The sequence below is a fragment of the Apodemus sylvaticus genome, chromosome 19 (assembly GCF_947179515.1).
Source record: "Apodemus sylvaticus chromosome 19, mApoSyl1.1, whole genome shotgun sequence".
Taxonomy (NCBI): Eukaryota; Metazoa; Chordata; class Mammalia; order Rodentia; family Muridae; genus Apodemus; species Apodemus sylvaticus.
The window spans coordinates 46,809,384-46,828,582 of record NC_067490.1 but is presented as its reverse complement, the minus strand read 5'-3'; the positions used below and the strand labels follow the sequence as shown (position 1 = coordinate 46,828,582).

General features: G+C 47.2%; 1 long non-coding RNA gene across 1 annotated transcript; it reads left to right on the top strand.

The window, feature by feature from the left end:
• The first annotated feature begins 4,078 nt into the window (after positions 1-4,078).
• Positions 4,079-15,959, top strand: LOC127669542 (uncharacterized). Its single transcript, XR_007974387.1, has 2 exons — positions 4,079-4,305; positions 14,980-15,959. It is a non-coding gene; the product is annotated as an uncharacterized LOC127669542 (long non-coding RNA).
• Positions 15,960-19,199: the final 3,240 nt, after the last annotated feature.

Below are 19,199 nucleotides of genomic sequence, written 5' to 3'. Positions count from 1 at the left end.
TCAGTGATGGACATGAACTCAAAGAATAAGCCAAACGAATCCTCTTTTCTCCCTAAATTGTTTCGGTCAGAGAATCTAGAACAGGACCTATGTGTCAGAAACTAGTAACCAAAACCAAAAATACATTTCATATTATAGCACAATACCACATAGGATCCCCTAAGTTATTTTTGAGTCTAATCTCCACATATCCCAGGTTGACCCCAACTTCCATAGTTCTCTAACAGTCTGTGTGAGAAATGCCAGGAGACCTGTACTCTGAAGGAAACTGCTGAAAGCGTTCCAGGAACTTGCTTCCTGGTGACGTGGTGGTGGAGCAATAGCAGATCAAATCTCTCACTCCTACACACACCCAGACTCCCCCCTCCACACACACACACACACACACACACTCCACCAGCACCCGGTTCTACCCGGTTCTATTTGGCTTTCTAGCTGCCCCTGGTTACCGGTTTCCCAGGTTTACAGCCTTACAGTCTTACATCATAAGGTGATCTCTCACCACGCCTTAGTTTGATTGTGGCCTTTTCTTTGTTTGTGAATATGCATTTTCTTTCAAATCATTGCTAGGCTTATGAATTTCCCGTTCCGTGAGTCTTCTGCTATATTCTGCCCCTGGAGTATTGTCTGTCGTTTCTCGAGTGTCACAAGTTTACTGTATTTTCCAGTAAATGAGTGACTTCTCCATGACCCAGACTGCCTTTTACCTTGTACCCTCAGTGGAGACTGAGTTCATTCAGGGTGCTGTGGCCATATGCCGTTTCTCCCATCCCGTTCAGCCTATTAACAGAAACCCCTTGATTTGATATACGCAGAGCCTTCAATTTGTCATTTAATTTTCTTTCTTGCTTTCTTCTTCCTTCTCTCTATGTTGAGATGTAGCCCAGGTTCTCATGTAGGGCAGGCAAGCACCCCAATACTGACGACTCTCCAGGGCTTGGGTTTAAGGTTTTCTTCTATCTGTCCCAGGTTACAATGTTTTTGTTTTCTTTTTCTTTTATATTAACTTTATATATTTTTTTTTTATCTTTTCCAGTTAGGCCTAAACTTTGTTGAAAAGAATTCTTTTCCTGCTGAGAGGGAACCGGAGGGTTCTTGCTTCCGAGCACCAGGCTCTGTGCCTCAGGCAATGAGTTGGACAGCACGTAGAAACAAAGAGGGTGGTAATGAGAGACTTGGGTAGCAAGATGTGGACTTGGGTGGCCTGAAGGTCATTGAGGATGAACCCCTCCCCCATGGCCTGGAGGCAAGTGCTTCCTGTTGGTTTCAATGACTTGTGGAAAGGTAGGGGCATCTGATTAAGGCAAGCTACTTCCTTCTTGTTAAAAGAGTAAACTTCTCAATTCTGCCTCAAGCCTTGGGTGTAGACCTGACATTTAAAAAACTGCTCCAAATATTACACACTATCGTCTCCTAACCAGAAACCCCTTCCCCAGTGTAGACACTTACAAAGCTCCCATCATAAAGCCCTGCAGTGCCTGTCCACTTCCTCCTCAGAAGAGCATGGCTTTCTCCTTTTCTGCTTGTGTTTTTTTCTTTCAGACACAGGCCAAAGCTTACTTGGGCATCTCCTGGCACAGAGGGCTTCCTCACTCTTTCTCAGGAAGTACCTCCCTCCTCCTTGCCTCTGATTGGCTGGCCGCCGCCTCCAGGCAGCTGCCAAGACTTCACTGTCAACCTGCCCTGTTTCCCTCCTCTCTCTCTCTCTCTCTCTCTCTCTCTCTCTCTCTCTCTCTCTCTCTCTCCCTCTCTCCCTCCCTCCCTCCCTCCCTCCCTCCCTCCCTCCCTCCCTCCCTCCCTCCCTCTGAAGGGGGCTTAAAAAGAGAGGATGGGGAGGTTAAGGGAGTGTGGCACGGCCGTGTGGGGGAAGGGGGTACCCAGGCAGGCCCCTGTCCAGGCACTTCTGAAAGGACTTCGGCACCAGGATGAAAGGGCTTAAAAGGGGGGGGGAGTATAGGGGGTTAGGTGAGTGTGGCTAGGCGGCGTGGGGGAAGGTGTCCAGGCGGGCCCTTGCCTGGGCACCTCTGCCCCTGAGGGACCACACACACACAGACATAGTATAGAATAGAGTTTATTCAGAGTAGGGGATGGGAGTTAGTGGTAGAGAGAGGGAGAGAGAGAGAGAGAGAGAGAGAGAGAGAGAGAGAGAGAGAGAGAGAATAGAGAGAGTGGAGTGGAGGCCAGCCATGACCACGTGGAGGGGGGAAGAGCCCCAGGGGCAGAGAGGTGAGAATGTGGGAGAGCAGAGAGCAAAGACAGAGAGGAGGAGCAAGTAGCCCCTCTTACAGTGGGCCAGATCTCTGGGGCGGGGCATACCTGGCTATTGCCAGGTAGGTGTGGGGTGGAGCTTAGATAGAATACCAACACTCTCTCTTTCCTTTTCTCCCTCCCCTCCCTTCCCCCTCCTCTCAATTGTCCTCAAATTTCCTTCCAAGTCCATTTTAAAATTAGTTTACTAATGAGACTAAGAACCCCAGAGGGAGCCCCAGGAGCATTAATTACAGAGTTATTGAAACTGAGACTGAAGGCATAGACATACTCCACAGGGGGGAAGAGCAGGACCTGAGAAGCGTGTGCCTGAAGATCCTGAATTCTTTGGAAGGGGTTCTTTAGACCAGGCTAGGCAGAGGAGCAACTGATCTGCAGCGACGGATGTGGGGGGCTGAGCTTGGTCCACAGCAGGGATGGATGATCTCCAGGTGGTCTAAGTTTGGGCAATTGGGGAAATCATCCCATATTTTTAAGCATGTGCAGTGTGTGTGTGTGTGTGTGTGTGTGTGTGTGTGGTTGTGTGTGGTTGTGGTTATGTGTGTGTGCATAGGCATGAAATGCCTTCCACCCCACAGGTCACATTAGGAACAGATTGGTCTTCACTGTACTTGTGCCCCAAACCAGTCCAAGCTGGCTTTTTTCTCTTTTCAAATCTTGTCTTCCATCTGAATGTTTCTGAAAGAAATAGGGTTTGCTGGTTGTTGTCCTAGTGGGAAGGAACAGAAAAAAAACAAAAACAAAAACAAAAAAAACATTTTTTCCCAAGAGGATGTGTCTTGGGTCTTGGGGCTGTCCCTTCTGCCTTTGCTGCCTCACTTTGGATTAAGGAGGGATCTGATCTCATTTTTCTTCATCCTCTCTTTTTCTCCTCTTTTCCCATTACTAAATATCCTATCACCTTTTAGTAACCCAAAGTGCTAACTCTGTATTATCATGTTATAGGTATATTAAGCAACTTTTCTTACTATGACAAAAATACCCAAAATGGTCAACTTAAAAAGAAGAAAGTTTAGCTTATAATGTTATATCTATCAGTCCGTGGTCACTTGGTTGTTTTGGGCCTATACTGTCACAGTAGATCATGGTGTAGGCTGCAGGGAAAGCCTTCTGTCCTCATGGTGGTCAGGATCAAAAAAGAGGACTAGGAGGAGGAGAATGAGGAGGAGGAGGACGAGAAGGAGGAGGCAGCCAGGGTCTCAAAAAAGGGGCCAGGGTCTCAAGGGTACATCCTCCTCAACCTAATATCCCCCCATTACTAAATTCCATTTCTTACAGATTCTGCTGCCTCCCAATAGCACAGCAAGCTGCTGGAACTAAACCTTAACCACATGGACCATTAGGGAACATTCTAGATCCAAAAGATAGCCCCAACTAAGTGCAGACTAATCTACTCCCATGAGAGACACCTCTGAGCAGACCTTCATTATCTGCATGTTTCCTCTTTTTTTAATCCTACAACTTAAAGGCCGACCTCGCACCTGTGGGATTTTCTTAGGCATATCTAGAAAAGCATATGGCGGCTGAAGAGATGGCGTGGTGGGAGAGAGCACTGGATGTACAGGGCCAGGGACCAGTGCTTGGACCTCCAGCCGCCACAGGAAAGATGCCTGCCATCCCCGTGTGGAAGGGACAGGGAGCCAGCCGAGGAGTCAGCTTTGCTTTGGTCTGGGCCGGTGAGGCAATAAAAACCCATGCTGCCCAAAGAGGAAACAGTGCAGTGGCTGTCATGGGTCACATCCCTGGAAGCCGGCCATGGGCTCTGCAAACACAGCACAGACCTTTCTCTAGGCAAGGCACCAACAACTGGTGCTAAGGGGAAGTGGATAATGCCTCACAGAAAACTCCCTGCGCAGCAGGGGGCTGAGAAGGCAGCCAGGCATCCTCAAGTGGCCTGGCCTTCCAGACAAGGAAGAGCCTGAGGGACCAGAGGCTGGGTTGAGAGAAGGAGGCTCTGTGGGCCTGCCGACTGGAGGCCATGTGGTGACAGGGGTCAGAAATGGCAGATACTGCAGATGACTGAGAAGACAGAACATGGTAAGTTGGAAAGAAGAAGAGAGTTGAGAGCCAAACGCTCTGTCCCCCAAGGCCTCGGTGCCTTTGTACCCATTCCTCACCCACAGGGACCAAGATGGCCCCCAAAGAGACAACAACCCAGGGAGAGAGAAAAATCCAGAAATTCAGTTTGGGGTTGTTTTGTTAGTTTGTTTTGTTGTTCATTTTGTTTTGTGTTTTTTCTATTTGAGACTGGGTTTCTCTATGTAGCCTTGGCTGGCCTGGAGCTTGCTGTGTAGGCCAGAGTAGTCTCAAATATATAGAAATCTGCCTGTTTCTGCCCCTGCCCTGCCTCTCTGCCTCCCAACCTCTGAGATTTAAATGTGTGTGTCGTCCATGCCCAATTCAGGAAAGTGTAAGTGTTAAGGCAAACATTATGTTGAACTGATGGGTATTTCGTGGTAAAAAAAAAAAAAGTGATTGCAGTTTATTTTACCCAAGATATTGTGTACAGTATTGTATACATTTTATATCCATTATGAAATGTTTAACTTCTGAAGACTGGATTTAAATATTTCCATGAGTAAAAATCTGAGGGTTCTTGGTGTGCTATACCAGTAAACACGGCGTAGCACACTCAGGCAGGTAAGAAACGGAGGCCTCACAAAATCAAGTGTTGCTTCCCTCACAGAGAATTAGAGGCAGGCAGCTGCCGGCTGCTGGGTGACCTCTGGCTCAGAGTGGGAGCAGGGATTCTGAGAGTGTTCTGGAACAACCCTCTTGAGATCACAGCCCTGCTTCTAGGGCTCTTCTGGATCACAGAGGCTGAACCACAGACAACGTCCCAGGTTGGTGACACTACCATACAGGAAATGCATAGGACACCGACGGTGGCCTGGAGCCTTATCAATGTCTCTGTGTCAGGTAGAGTCCAGCCTGCGTACTGCAGACCTCAGTGTGCAGGAAGAAATGGGTGGAGCTTTTCTATGCCTTTCCTTCTTTATAGATTAAAAAGGTGTTCTGAGACCGGCATGGCAGAAGTTTTAGGCTTTGAGCCCTGGCAGCTCTAACAAGCTAAGCTGTTCACATACATCAACTAAAACCACAAGTAACATTAATAAGGGTGGGGGTGGAGGTGGGTGTGGGTTGCTCAATATGGACACAGAAGGAGAGGAATAAATAAGGAGGGGCAGGGACCCCTGCGTCCATCTTCAGCGGCACCGACATAGCTTAGTTTCCAAAGAGGACAGCAAGTGCATGGCTCAGCAGTCCTGAGACAGGGATCCCTGCTTCCCCCACCCCTGACCTGTGTTTATCTCGATCCTAATCCCTCCCACAAAGCAGTCTGCTAACCTTGCAGAACAATTCACATACCAAATGATGCCCAAGAAGAAGGAAGCAGAGGCCCCTGGTCCTAGAAAGGCTTAGTGCAACAGTGTATGGGAATACCAGGATAGGGAAGCAGGAAGGGGTTGATTGGGGAACAGGGAGAGGGAAGATGGCTGATGGGACTTTTAGGGAGGGGAGATCCTGGAAAGGGGAAATCATTTGAAATGTAAATAAAGAATATATCAGAAAAAAAACAAAAAAAGAACAGGGTGAAAGTTTTTCCTGGAAACGAAGCTCCTCTCCTGACAGGCACCTGGCTTCAGCCCTTTCTTTCCCAGAATGGTTTCTAGGAAAATTACGCTTCCTTGGGGTTCTGTGTTTGGTTATCTGGTAGTCAAAGGGAGGGGCACAAGATCTCTTTGTATCTTTGTTTCTCTTAGGATGCTTACAGTATATAGCTTTGACAGAGGCAAGAGGATTGAGATTCTAGATACATGGTAAAAATCCAATCTCAAAAAAAGAAAGAAAGAAAGAAAGAAAGAAAGAAAGAAAGAAAGAAAGAAAGAAAGAAAGAAAGAAAGAAAGAAAGAAAGAAAGAAAGAAAGAAAGAGGAAAGGAAAGGAAAGGAAAGGAAAGGAAAGAAAAGAAAAGAAAAGAAAAGAAAAGAAAAGAAAAAAGACCCTCTACAGGAAGGCAGATTCTGCTCCCAAAAGGCTACACTCTCTCTTGGTCCCACAGAAGCATTCTGCAAATCCCAGTGGGGATAGTACTAGCAGTCCCCCCTCACCTAGTCTCTGAAAGCTTTAGCCAACCTAGAGAGAAGGAGTTCTGCTCTGAGGGCCTCATGGCTACCTGTCAGCTGGTACTTCTGTGTGATCCTGCTCTACTTGCTAAGGGACGCTGTCCTCTGGGTGTTGGATCCAGACAAGCCTCCAGCCCAGGCTTCTCCCAATCTGCTGACTTGCTGCAAGTCTCTTTGAACTACCTTCTCATGGTATGCACAAGTTTTGGCCACAGGGTCTTTAGCATTTGTCTCAGTGTTTGCTCATCAGTTGGCTCTGTGCCTACTGTCTGCACCACTCAGCCATTGCTGTTTTGGTGTTCCATTGCCAAGGGAATAGGAAACTCCAGAGGACTCACAATCAGTCTAGCACTCACTCTGAAGGATGAACCCCATGTTGATCTCAGTTGCCAGTTGTTGTATCTGGTTCTCCCAGTACTAAGTTGGGGTACAAAGCCACATCCTCAGGCTATATCTGTTCTGATCCCCCAGCACACAAGGCAGGAATGATTTCTATGTTTATAAATGACTGAGAAGAAATCAAAATAAAAATAATCTGGGGAGGCACAACAAGTAAAGAATTGGAGAGATGGCTTAACAGGTAAAAGCAGCTGACCACTCTTACACAGGACCAGGTTCAGTTCCCAGCACCACCTGACAGCTCACCACTGTCCCTTAGAGCTGACTCCCTGACCTCTGTGGACACCACAGTTACACAGTCATACATGCAAGCAAACCCTCAAATACATCAAAATCAAATAATTCTTTTTTGTAAAGCTCACTGTGTTCATAGGGTCTACGAGAACACAGTTGTGTGCACCCTTCACTGCTTCCAGGGCAGAACTGGAGAGTTCCAACAGAGACCTGAAGCCTACAAAGCTGAAAACTTTTATTGTCTTGCCTTCTGCAGTAAAAAAAGTTGTTGACCAACCTCTGGCCCAGGTTGAGCCCTCCCTGGCCCGATAGATATGTGTCTCAAAGGCGAGTGCCATTCAAAATGGTGGGGGAAAGTAACAGGACCAACTTCCACCAGGGGCTAAGCAGCCAGCAGAGTTGGTCCATTGGTTTTCAACTCTCAACTAGCTCAGTCTCCTTGGCTTCTCTTTTCTTTAGACCTGGAACTGTTTTCTCCTTTCTTGTGACTACTTGTCCAGAGCTTCAACATTTAACACTCAGTTAGGAATGCATATATATATTTCTTTTTTTTTAAAGATTTATTTATTTATTATATGTAAGTACACTGTAGCTGTCCTCAGATACACCAGAAGAGGGCGTCAGATCTCATTACGGATGGTTTGTGAGCCACCATGTGGTTGCTGGGATTTGAACTCAGGACCTTTGGAAGAGCAGTCGGTGCTCTTACCCGCTGAGCTACCCTCTCCAGCCCCGCATATATATATATTTCTATGTATATATATTGTACCTATGGAACAATGATTAGGGAAGAGGCCATGAACTTGAAAGATAGCAAGGGGGTGGGGCTTGGTGGGAAGAAAGGGAAAGGGAAAGGGGGGGAAATTATAATTATTTCAAGAAATAGAAGAAATAATTTAAACTCCTTTAAAAATAATCGCCTCATGGCTTTACCATGCCTCACTGTGGCTCCAACTATCAATGTCCCTGTTTCTGGGCATCCTATCCAATCATTTTATTAGTTGCTGAAAATTAGTTCCAGAAAGAAATGGAACTAACTGTGTTTTGCATCTAAGTCTGTTGGGTTATGAGTTAAGCAAATGACTGACTTCTGAACAGGCAGGGTCATATGGGGCAGAGTATAACCCAAAGCTGTCCTTTGGGCTTCCCCTAGTAGGGTGTGGGAATGACAGGAAATGAGAATAATTTGCTTACTATGCAGAGATGCATGTAAGATTAACACTATGCATAAATTCACTGGTCCTTGAGAGCAACGATGGGAGAAAAAAGAGAAAGAATCCATGAATAGTAAGTAGCGTGAGAACAGGGCTGTGGTCATAGCTTGCCGGTGAAACACTTGGCTAGCATGTGTTCTTAGTTTCAATCCCTAGTATTGCCTCCATCTTCTCACCAAAAAGAAAGAAAGAAGGAAGGAAAGAAAGAAAGAAAGAAAGAAAGAAAGAAAGAAAGAAAGAAAGAAAGAAAGAAAGAAAGAAAGAAAGAAAGAAAGAAAGAAAGAAAGAAATAGGGGGGGGAGAAAGGGAGGGAGGGAGGGAGGGAGGAAGGGAGGGAGGGAGGGAGGGAGGGAAGGAAGGAAGGAAGGAAGGAAGGAAGGAAGGAAGGAAGGAAGGAAGGAAGGAAGGAAGGAGTCAAGGGAACTTGTTGTTAGTAGGACGTGTTTTTTCAGCGGTAGGCAGGAAGGCAATCTGGTTACAGAAGTCAGCAGCAGTAGGCTACGTGTTGTATCCAGGGGTTTCATGGAAGCCAGGCGGGTAGGAAAACAGATGGTGTACACTCAGTATACCAAGAACCAGAGAATACATGTCTCATCCTGGGGGAATATGCTTGAGACCTACAAGGCAGAGCAATTGTAGCTAGTCAGGTTTTTCAAACTGAAGGAAAACACTGATGCCAAAGGGGAACTAAAGGAGAGAGAGAGAGAGAAGGAGAGAGAGGAGTATTCTAGGGACAGCATTAATGTCAGCAGAAAGAATCAGAATCAGTAGACCAATGGTGGTACAGACAACTTGAGACTGCCCCGCCCACAGCATGCTTCTCACCTGAGCACTAAGTCAGCAGTGCAGGACACCCACCCCGAGTTAAGAGGTTGGAAGGGAACATGAGAGAGAGCCCTTGAAGAAATATCTGCAGGTGACTCCAGCTGATCTTGACGCTGCATTTAGCAGGAATGCTGGGAGGAAAGTGAGGGACATCAGTCAGCAAAACTGAAGTGTTCTGGGTCTCTTGGATGACTTCCCATGGAATCTGGAACTATCTGTACAGGGAGAAGGGCTTAGGGAAACCCAGAGTCAAGTCCTCTCAGTCACAGCCTACGGGCTGAGTTGTCAGCCCATCTATGGGAAACCCAAAGGGGGCATCATTGGGTTACACTCTATTTGAGGAAGCCGGCTAGCTGAGAAACCCAACTTATCCTGGGAGCTAGGGAGGCATGAAGCATAAGGCCTTCTAGGGCTGAGTCTCCCTTCTGTGTCAAACAGTGGCACTATGGGAGTCTCTCACACTGAAATTTAGCTTGTCTGAACTACTTCCTCCGTGGTCTCCAAGTTCAGTGTGAAAGTTATTTGTGTGGTTGTCCCTGATGCCTTAGATACCTTTAGTCAGAGTCAAGAGAAGAAGTTTGGCTAATTATCTAAATGAATGCTAGGAAGAACTTTTCATTGGTAAAATGTGTGGTCTGTGAAATGGGCTTCAACTGTTGAGCGGTATTCATGGCAAATGGATTGGCTATTCTCTTCTCAGGCTGCCTGTGCTCATGTGTAAGCTAGGCATGCGATGTTGGCTAGTTTTTACTCATGACAGCAGACATGTGGCTCTAAATTCGACTTACATTCAGTCATAAATCTGGATACTTCTGGTTATGGTGTTGACATCTGTACTTGAGACTGTTCTTCCACATCTGTAAAGAGAACCTTCATTAAAGAATGAATAGAGGGAGCCAGGCATGATGGCATAGGCCTTCGATCCCAGCAATGGTGGTAGGACAGGGGGATCTTTACCAGTTCGAGGCCAGCCTGGTCTAGATATTAGAACCAGGTGAACAAGTGCTTTCCATCCCCTCGCTGATTACAAGCATCCATTTGGGTTAAGACCTTCATAATAAATGCAAATTTAGGTTGCTACTTACTTTTCTCATTGTGATAGCAAAATACCTGATAGAAGGCTCACTTCGGCACACTGTTTTGAGGGATAGCCTATCCCCGGTGAGGGCGCCCTCGCTGGGATGGCCATGAGAGTAGGTTATAGTAATGAGACTGGAGCATGAGCCAATGTCTCGTGGTGTTCAGCTAGCTTTTTCTTTCTTAGTCTGGGATCTTTCCCTTATCACTTAAAACTCTGGAAACACCCTCCCAAATACACCCACAGGCATGTTTCTAGGTGATTCTAAATCCAGTAAAGATGGCAATGATCATCACTACTGATAGTATCACGGGGAAATGGGATCAGATCCTACCTTACCTTGCCCAGGAATAGATGAACCCAGTGATGGAGGAGTGGAATGCTCTCTAGAGCCTGGGCAGCATTTATTCACTGGTCCGTAGGGCAAATATTTCATGACATGTGTCCTCTTGCCTGGTGTGTACTTGATAATAAAGTTTGTACATAAGGCTGACATGATCTCCTCCCTTGGGAAGTTTACTGTCCGGGGGCTTTGTGACAAAGCAATAGCAATCAGTGTTGAGTATTATGGCGGGAGAAATACTGAGGAGTGGGTGCAGGGCCAGGCAGAGTACTCAAGAACGGAAGGTTAACGCCAAGTTTTGCCTGGCTGGAAAAATTTCAAGGGCTGGAATTTATCACACAAGCCAAATGCTGGAGGGCCCCTGTGTCCTGTGTCCTGTGACCCTATTTCAGAATGTATAGCTCAAGGACATCTTTGAGATCCTTGCATGGCTACCATCCTTACATCAGTTTGGGACCAGCTGACACCTGGTCCTCTCCTATTTTTATCCCAGAGGGCAGCGAGGTTGAAACCCACATAATACAGTTGGCAGATTTCATTCCCCAGAGACTAACCGTGAAGAGGTTGAATGACTTGCCCAAGGGCATTTATTGAGTCAACAGTTGAAATGGAAACAGAAATGCAGTTACCAGATGCTGGGACCAGGTGACTCCCCCTTCCATCAGTGTCTGCTAAGGGGCATCATCTTGTGAAGTATCAAATGGCTCTAGTCTTCTGATGAGTGTGCAAATCAAAGAGCAAATGAGAAGGGTCGGTGTCGAATTTCCCTTGACGTAACTCCTTCAGATGATGCAGCAGTCAAGAAGAATGTGACCTAGGTTGTACTAAAAACAACTTTTTTTTTTTTTTAATTTCTCTCAGAGAACTAGTAAACAAGAGGGCTGGCTATGAGTGTCAGCCTAACGGAGAGCAGAGGAAGAGTCAAGTGTGCTAGCTTAGGGTTCAAGATAGTTGAAATGACTGTCTGCAATTCATGCTTTTTATATTTGAGTGTCCTGTGTCATTAGTGGTGGAGGGGTGTGAGAGACAGATGTTTTCATTGGGTTATTACTGTTAGTGATGTGCAGGATGAACTGGTGGGGGAACCCAGGGTCTCAATCATGCTAGGCAAGGGCTTGTGGTAATGGAGCCACAGCAGCATTCTGAGAACTATGTCTTAAGCACTGATGATTAAGACTTGGACTTTGGTGAGCTGCGCATATTGGATGAATCCTTGCTGCCTGGATTCCTGCTGATATAACAAAAGGCGAAAGTTCCCATTCAAAAGATGTTCTGTGATTCACTTCACCATGTGGCAAAGACAAGATGGCCTGTATCTTGTGAGTCTACCTAGCCCTTGCTATAGTTTGGATTTGATGGACCTCCAAAGACCACACTTCCTCTTGTGGTACCCACTCTCTTCTCCTTTGCTTCTGGCCACAGTGTGAGGAGTTTTGCTCATATATGCTTAAAGGTAGACTTTGCCTCCCCCAACCCCACTAAAGGCTTGCCAGAAATTAGTCTTCTTGGTTATGGAGTGGAACCTTTAAAACCATGAGCCAGAAAACCTTTCCTCTTTGTAAGTTGATTATCTCATGCATTTTGTTATAGTGACAGAAAGACAATTTAAATACCCCTCTTACCAACATCTGTGGGAATGACAAAGGAATAGGCTGTTACATTTTACATTGAGGATTCCTGAGAAGAATGACATTGCCTGCAGAATTCCACATCTACCTTCTTTCAGATGGAATTTCTAAAAAGACCAAGGCTTCCTTGGCTCTAGAGAGCGATACTGCGGTTTTTCCCTCCACGCTGCTCTGCTCCACACCAAGACAGCATGTCATCTACTTCCTGAACTAGGTCTCTCCAGTTATTCTTTAATAAAACAAAGACAAGGTAGTTTGTGATGGTTTCTTTTGTCACTTTGACTAGGGTGCCGAATATGCAGATAGACGGAGAAAATCCTACTTCTGCGCTTGCTACAGATGTTTCTGGAAGACCTTAACACTGAAATTTGTAGGGTTGTCTGTAGTGTAATTGGACATGATCTAATCCCTTGAAGGAACAAACAGCACAGAAGAGGTGGAGAAAGGTGAGCTTTGCCATCTGTTTGAGGTGCAGAACCCCCCTCTCTCCCCGTCTTTGCACACCAGTCCCCACTTGAGAGCCGTCAGGCTCACACTGGGGTTCACACCCCTGCTCTTCCCTGTTCTTCATCCTGCAGACAACAGAGTGGAGGGCTTCCTGGCCTCCACATTGATGAGGCAGTGTCTTAATAAAGTTCCATGTATGCTCTGCTAGTCTGTCTCGCTGGAGAGCACAGGCAAACACAGCTCCCTTAATGTCTTTCTGCTCCGAAGAAAAAAGGGACACTGAGAGGGGAAGATTATTGATTGATCATTTAATCTACTTGTAGACTCTGTGCTGAAACCTCCTCCAGCCTTGGGTTTATCAATGCACAAAGCCTAATAATCAACATCACAAACCACAGAACATCAGCCCCTGAGCAACATGCGACTGGAAAGCTGTCAGCCCTGGTCAGCCTTCCTCACCTCACAGGTGCTTAATAGACGACTGTGAATATATCGAATTAAAAAAAAAAAGAAAAGAAATGTGCCAAAAGCCCAGAGCCCTTTCCCAGTGTTTCAAGGAGTTTGTAACATGAAATCGGGTCTTCCTGGAACAAACTATTTAGGAAGAAAGTTCTACTTAATGAAAGAAGGTCCTCTTGGCCAGGTGTGGTGGCGCACACCTTTGATCCCAGAACTTGTAGGGTAGAAGAGAATGGCAGATTTTTGAGTTTGAAGCCAGAGTCTTCCACAGACAGGGATACACAGAGAAACCTTTTCTCAAGGAAAAAAAAAAAAGAGGAGGTGGGGGGAGAGAGGGAGGGAAGGAGGGAGGAAAAGTTCCTTTTGATGGTACAAATCCTTTGGCTTTCTCTCAGGCTGTAGGAGAGCCTAGATGTTTACAGAGACTGGAGTGGACTCTCTGAGTTCTAGGCTGGCACATCCGGTGCCCACTGGACGTTGCCCCTCAGCTGCATTCCTACAACCCATGTCTCCACGTCCACACTACCAACCTGCTTCAGTCACAGTGTCCCTTCAATGATGCTACCATTTTTATTTTCAAGCAAACATTCACTCAAGAAACAAGGAAAGCACTCTTTTTTTAAAAAAAAAATTCTTGTTGTCTTCTTTTTTAAAAAGATTTAGTAATTTTATGTATATGAGCACACTGTCGCTGTGTTCAGACACACCAGAAGAGGGCATTGGATCCCATTACAGATGGTTGTGGGCCGCCATGTGGGTGCTGGGAATTGGATGCAGGACCTCTAGAAGAGCGTCAGGTGCTTTTAACCTCTGAGCCATCTCTCCAGCCCACGGGAAACATTCTTAAGCCTTTCTCTCTCACGCCCTCCACCATCCTTCTATCCTGTACCATGCCTCCTAGAGATTTCCTTACCGCCTTCGCCCACTCCTCCTCCTACCCACCACAGCCATGGCTGAGGCTACCAGCCTCACTTCAGGCCTCCAGTCCTTCCTTGCCTCTGTTTCCTCATGAGTGTGGATTAATCCTTACAAACTGCTAACTGGACCCTGTCACCTGCCTGCCTCAGGCAGGGAGTCACTAAGTTGCTCTGGTGGGGACAAAGGCCAAAGGAAGCTCACAAAAGCCCCTTGCTAGAACAGTTTTCTCTGCCACCTCCTCCATCCCTGAGCTATGAAAACGCTGAGGTCCCGGGGGAGTCAGTCATGTGACTGCTGACCCCCAGACCTCAACTCAGAAGCTCTGTCTTAACTCACAAGCTCGGTAACAGAGCAGTGTCTATTTCAGAGCTCTTGTCTGCGTGTGGGTGAAAATTCCCATTTCGTTATTTGGCTGTAACTCCTACTGAGATGTATGTTCCTCATTATTTTACGAAAAAGCGAAAAGGATAGCAAAAAAAATCAGATCAGTCGTTGCCCGTGGCTTGGGGTTGGGGGCAGGGGGTGGGGGGAGGGTCAGGGTAAATTTGTGAAGCAACTTCTCAGAGTGGCAAAATGTTCTGTGTCTTGACCCGGGTGAAGGTCATATGACCTTCTGCTGTTGTCAGAACCTACCCTGTACACTTAAGACGGGTAAACCAGGGCCAGTGGGATGGCTATAGCAGCTAAAGGCTATTGCCACCAAGCCCAAGCATCCAATGCCAAGGACCCAAATGACAGACAGGGAACTGCGTCTCACTTGTTACCCTCCATCCTCCATCCTCTCCAGAGCCCTGCATGTGTCTACCCCCCTGTCAGATAACTAAGTAAGATGGGTGGGGCTTCCTACTATGTAGGAAGAAAACCTCAAGAAAGGTAGTTTTAAGAAACGTTATAAATGTTCCTTGAAGGCAGATTTAATATTTAGGGGAGTGCTTAATATGTAGGGGAATGGCCGTAGTAGATAACTGTTGAATGAGCGAAGATTATTCCCTTTCTCATAATGTTTTGTTTAACTGCATTATCTTTTTTTTTTTTCAAAGGTGGTACAAACCTTGGTATCCCATCTACAGGACTTTCTCCAGTGACACAGACAAACCTGAGCTCATCCTGTGAGGGAAGATGCTTTATGGATAACTCCAGAAAGGAAGAGTTATAGATCACACCAACAGGTTGACAGCATCTGAACTTGCCCTGGGTGGGGTAGGTGAGGGCTGAATGCCTGTGGTGGAGATTTGATGAGGGAGGATTTTAGGCCCTCTGTCCTGAGCTTTCTTTTCCGCAACCTCAGAGCTGTGGATCTAGTATGTCCTGGACGGACGGATGACCCCGCGCCCCCGAGTTCTTTAAGCTGATCTCTATCACTGTTCCCGGTGCCAGGCAGCTCAAGCGAGGCAGGGGCTCATGCTCAGAGCATGCGCAGATGCCAGGATGCTCGTGATGCAGAGAGGCAGACTGGACCGAGCATCTGTCTCTGCCCAAGCCATCTCTAACCACACTGGCCCAACTCTTCAGGTTGAGAATCCCTTATGGGAATTTGCACTGGCACTCCCTATCAAGAACAAAAGACTATCGTGAGCTGGGACAGACGAGCAGAGGTGAAATGTGGCAGAGATGTCACTGGGACTGAGGACCTGCTCTAACTGTCCCTGGGCTCCCCAACCTGTTCTTTCATGTTAAAGGCCCCAGTTAAGAATTGTATCCTCCCAGTACAACAGCTGTGACTACTTGTAAGGGACCCTAGAGGTCAGGCTATTCACCTTCCTTCCTGGAAGGGGATGCGGAGAGGGTCATTGGACAGGAACGCGGGATTCTTGGCCACTCCCTCCTATACCTCCAAGCCTACTGAGTGTGACTCGCTGCAGTACACACAGACAGTGGAAGGCCTGCTGTGGCGAAGTTGTTATCCATGCTGGGGCAGGACAGCTTCTTTGGGGTCCCCTGCTCCTGTAAGTAACCCCTTAACCCTGCTCTGTAAATAAACTAAATAAACTCATGGGCTCCCCACATTGGGCCCACCTGAGTGGACTGGACTTTCTGGCTTGTCCTTGGGGCTCCCTAAAGGAGTAGATGTGTGTCTGCATCTCCCAGGAGGAGAAGTGTTCTGTGAAGCCTGTGCTGTGTGGAAAATGTACTCTCCAGGCCCTGTTGGTTTAGCCTGTTTTAGAAAAATAAACTTGTGTAATCAAAAATGTAAAATTCCAAAATTTAGTTTTCCTTCTTAAAATTCCCATTGGACAAATAAAAAGAATAAAAACAAACACACAAACGGAAAAAAAAAAAACAAGCAAACAAAACCCATGCATGGATCAGTTTTCTGAAGACCATGCAAGTCCTGCCACCACGTCCTTGTCCTTTGAAAGGCGGCGGCCTCTCTCCCGTTCCAGACACGCAGAAGCACTGTGCTGCTTAACGTCACTGTGTCCCTTTCATGCACCTGGTGGAGACTGTTGATGAACACGCAGAGGGACTCGCTGATAATTTGGTGGCTGGCAATCCCGAATATACTTTCCAAAGGAAATGACGTCATAAGAGGCTTTGGGCTTCCTGGGGCTGCTGGCACAACCTAATTAACCTAGCACACCACTGAGAAGCTATGAATTTTCTGAAGGAAATGAATGGAGAAAGAATAACGAAATAAAATAAACGGGAAACCTGAACAAGAACCGCTCCTGCTCGCTCGCCTGGAGCAGACCCTAGCTCTCCTGCAGCCTTCATTCCTAAGCGATCGCGGCCTGAAATGAGCGACTTCCTCTGCTAACAGCCCACTCTGACAGCCGCTCTGCTCAGCCAGGCACGCACGGCTTTCATCTACCACAAACAGCCTCTCTGAAGTCAGCGACATCTCCACGGCAACCAGATCAAGTTTTTCCTGTGATGTTGGGATAGAAAGGGAGAAGAATTTGACGGTTTTGTTAAGGGGGCGCAGAAGCCTAAGCTGTCAGGGGGGAAGGGAGATGAGAAGTTCCAGGTATTGCCCTCCATTTTTTGATGAGCTCCGGGGGTTTCTTTTCCCCCGGTGAAGGCGGGAAATAGCAGTTTTACTACTCACGGAGGAGGAAGAGAAATCTTTCTGGATGATGGATGAACGACGAGAAGGAGCAGGCTTAGGGAGCACGGCACACACCAGCCTGTGCTGCCAAGCGGCTGTGTGGCATGGGATCCCACCTCACTCTCACTCACTGTGAGTCTGGCCCTGGGCCACACACTTGCAGAAGTTAGCTACAGCAGAAGACTGAAGAGAGGTGTCACAGCTATCACAGAGAGGGCAGGAGGGGGCAAAGCAGGAGTCCAGGGAGACTCCAGTCCTGTCCCCCAAGCTGGGGGCATCTGTGGCTGACAGCTGGCTTCACCCTTATTCCCAGTCCCAGCCACTCTTAGCCCCTGCTGTTCTGCTGGCTGCTTAGGTTGCATCATCGTGCATTCACAGCAGGTCAGACTGAACCAACAGTCTCTTGATGGTTCACCGATACAGCAGTCACCAGACTCTTACACCTGGAGACTCCAAGTTTCCCCCTGCTCGGGAGGACACTCTTCCTCCCTTGAGGGTCAACTTGACCTGCGTGACTGGGATCTGAACCACTTCCCAGTTCCGGACTTGGCCTTATTCATGGCGTGCCTCTGCCCCTGTCACAGTTTCGTCACCCCAGGAGCATTCCTGTTCTCTGGGAACCCCTGAGAGAAGCACCTTCCAAGCACAGCTGACTCAGTTTCAGCTAGCTTGCAGCTCTTGCTCTGTCTCCCTGCCCCAGCAGGAAACTGGGCCCTCTAGCTTCCTGGAATGACTCGTCTGTTTGCGTGGACCCCCTGAAGGTAGAACCTTAGGCTGCTCAGCATCTCTTCCGAGTGAGTGACTGTCTCCTAAGGCCTGTCAGCCTCGAGTAGCATTCTCATGGACTAAGGATGCTTCCAAAACACAGAAGCCCAAACCTACCTCCTTCCCAAGCCCAAGTAGGCTTTGTCCTCAGCATGTGAAATGGGTCTTTAAAGCTATCTAGTGTGGAGAAGAAAGCACATTTTGTCAAGACCAGGGCCTAGGGGGCTAATGTCTTTCCCCTTATCCAGGCCTCAGTCAGGTTGCCCCAACTATTCATCCCCACTCGGCAGGCACTGGTTCAGGCCATCCCGGTTGGACAGATGAGCTCTCTCTGGGCCAGCTGGGCCACTGGCAGGTTTCCACACCAGATCGTCCCGGAGCTGGGTTGTGTAAATACAAGCAATACCCTCCTAATGTTCTTAAAGTGAAAAGACTAAAACTAACATTTACTAAACAGAGCCACTCAATATTTGCAAAATAAGCGAGGCAGGAGGAGGACACAGGGCTGAGACGTGACGAGCTCTTGGAGGAGCCTGGGACTTTTAAAAAAGAGACGATGTTGGACTGTTAAACAGAGACAGGACATTTTCTTTAAGATGGGACTTAAAGAAAACCACCGTGCTGTCAAAGGCCCAGAGAAGGGAGAGCTCAGAGACCAAAGGCCAAGAGGCTACACTGCTCAGAAACTGTGAGAAATACTACAGTTTAAAGACATCCAAATATTAAAAAAAATCAATTCAAGAATCAGGAGTTGGCACTCAATAAAAGCTGATTAGTCTGGTCACTGTAGTGAATGCTGAAGAGGCAGAGGCAGGAGGATGACAAGTTGGAGGCCAGTTTGGGGCTACATATTTGTAGTTAGTGAGATGGTTCAGTGGGTGAAGGTGCCTGACATCCTGAGTTACATCTCCTGATAGGTGGAAGAGACCCAGTTCCTGAAGGCTGTCCTCTGATTGGGCATATACACCAGGCCATGCCTGTGTGCACGCACACACATTATAAAAGGGTTGTCTCGTTGTCATTTAGGTTTTGGTTTGTTTTTTTAAGGTCATGGGGTTTCTGCCTCTGTGAATTGGTTAATGCTGTCACAAGAATAGGTTAACTATGTTGAAAGTAGGCTTATAAAAGTAAATTTGATCCTCTTGTATTTCCTTTATTATTTTATTTATTTACTTATTTTTGAGACAGGGTCCCTCTATATAGCCCTAGCTGTCCCAGAACCCACTGTGTAGCTGGCCTGGAATTCACACAGATCTGCCTGCCTTTCCCTCCCAAGTGCTGGCATTAAGGGATTATGCTGTCCCAGCACCTCTTGGATTCTTGCTAGAGACCCTTGCCTTCTGCCTTCTACCTCAGATGACACAATATGGAGACCCTCTCTCCCCAGGGTCATGCTGGCACAATGCTCATGAGATTCCCCAGCCTCCAGAACCATTAGCTATAAAT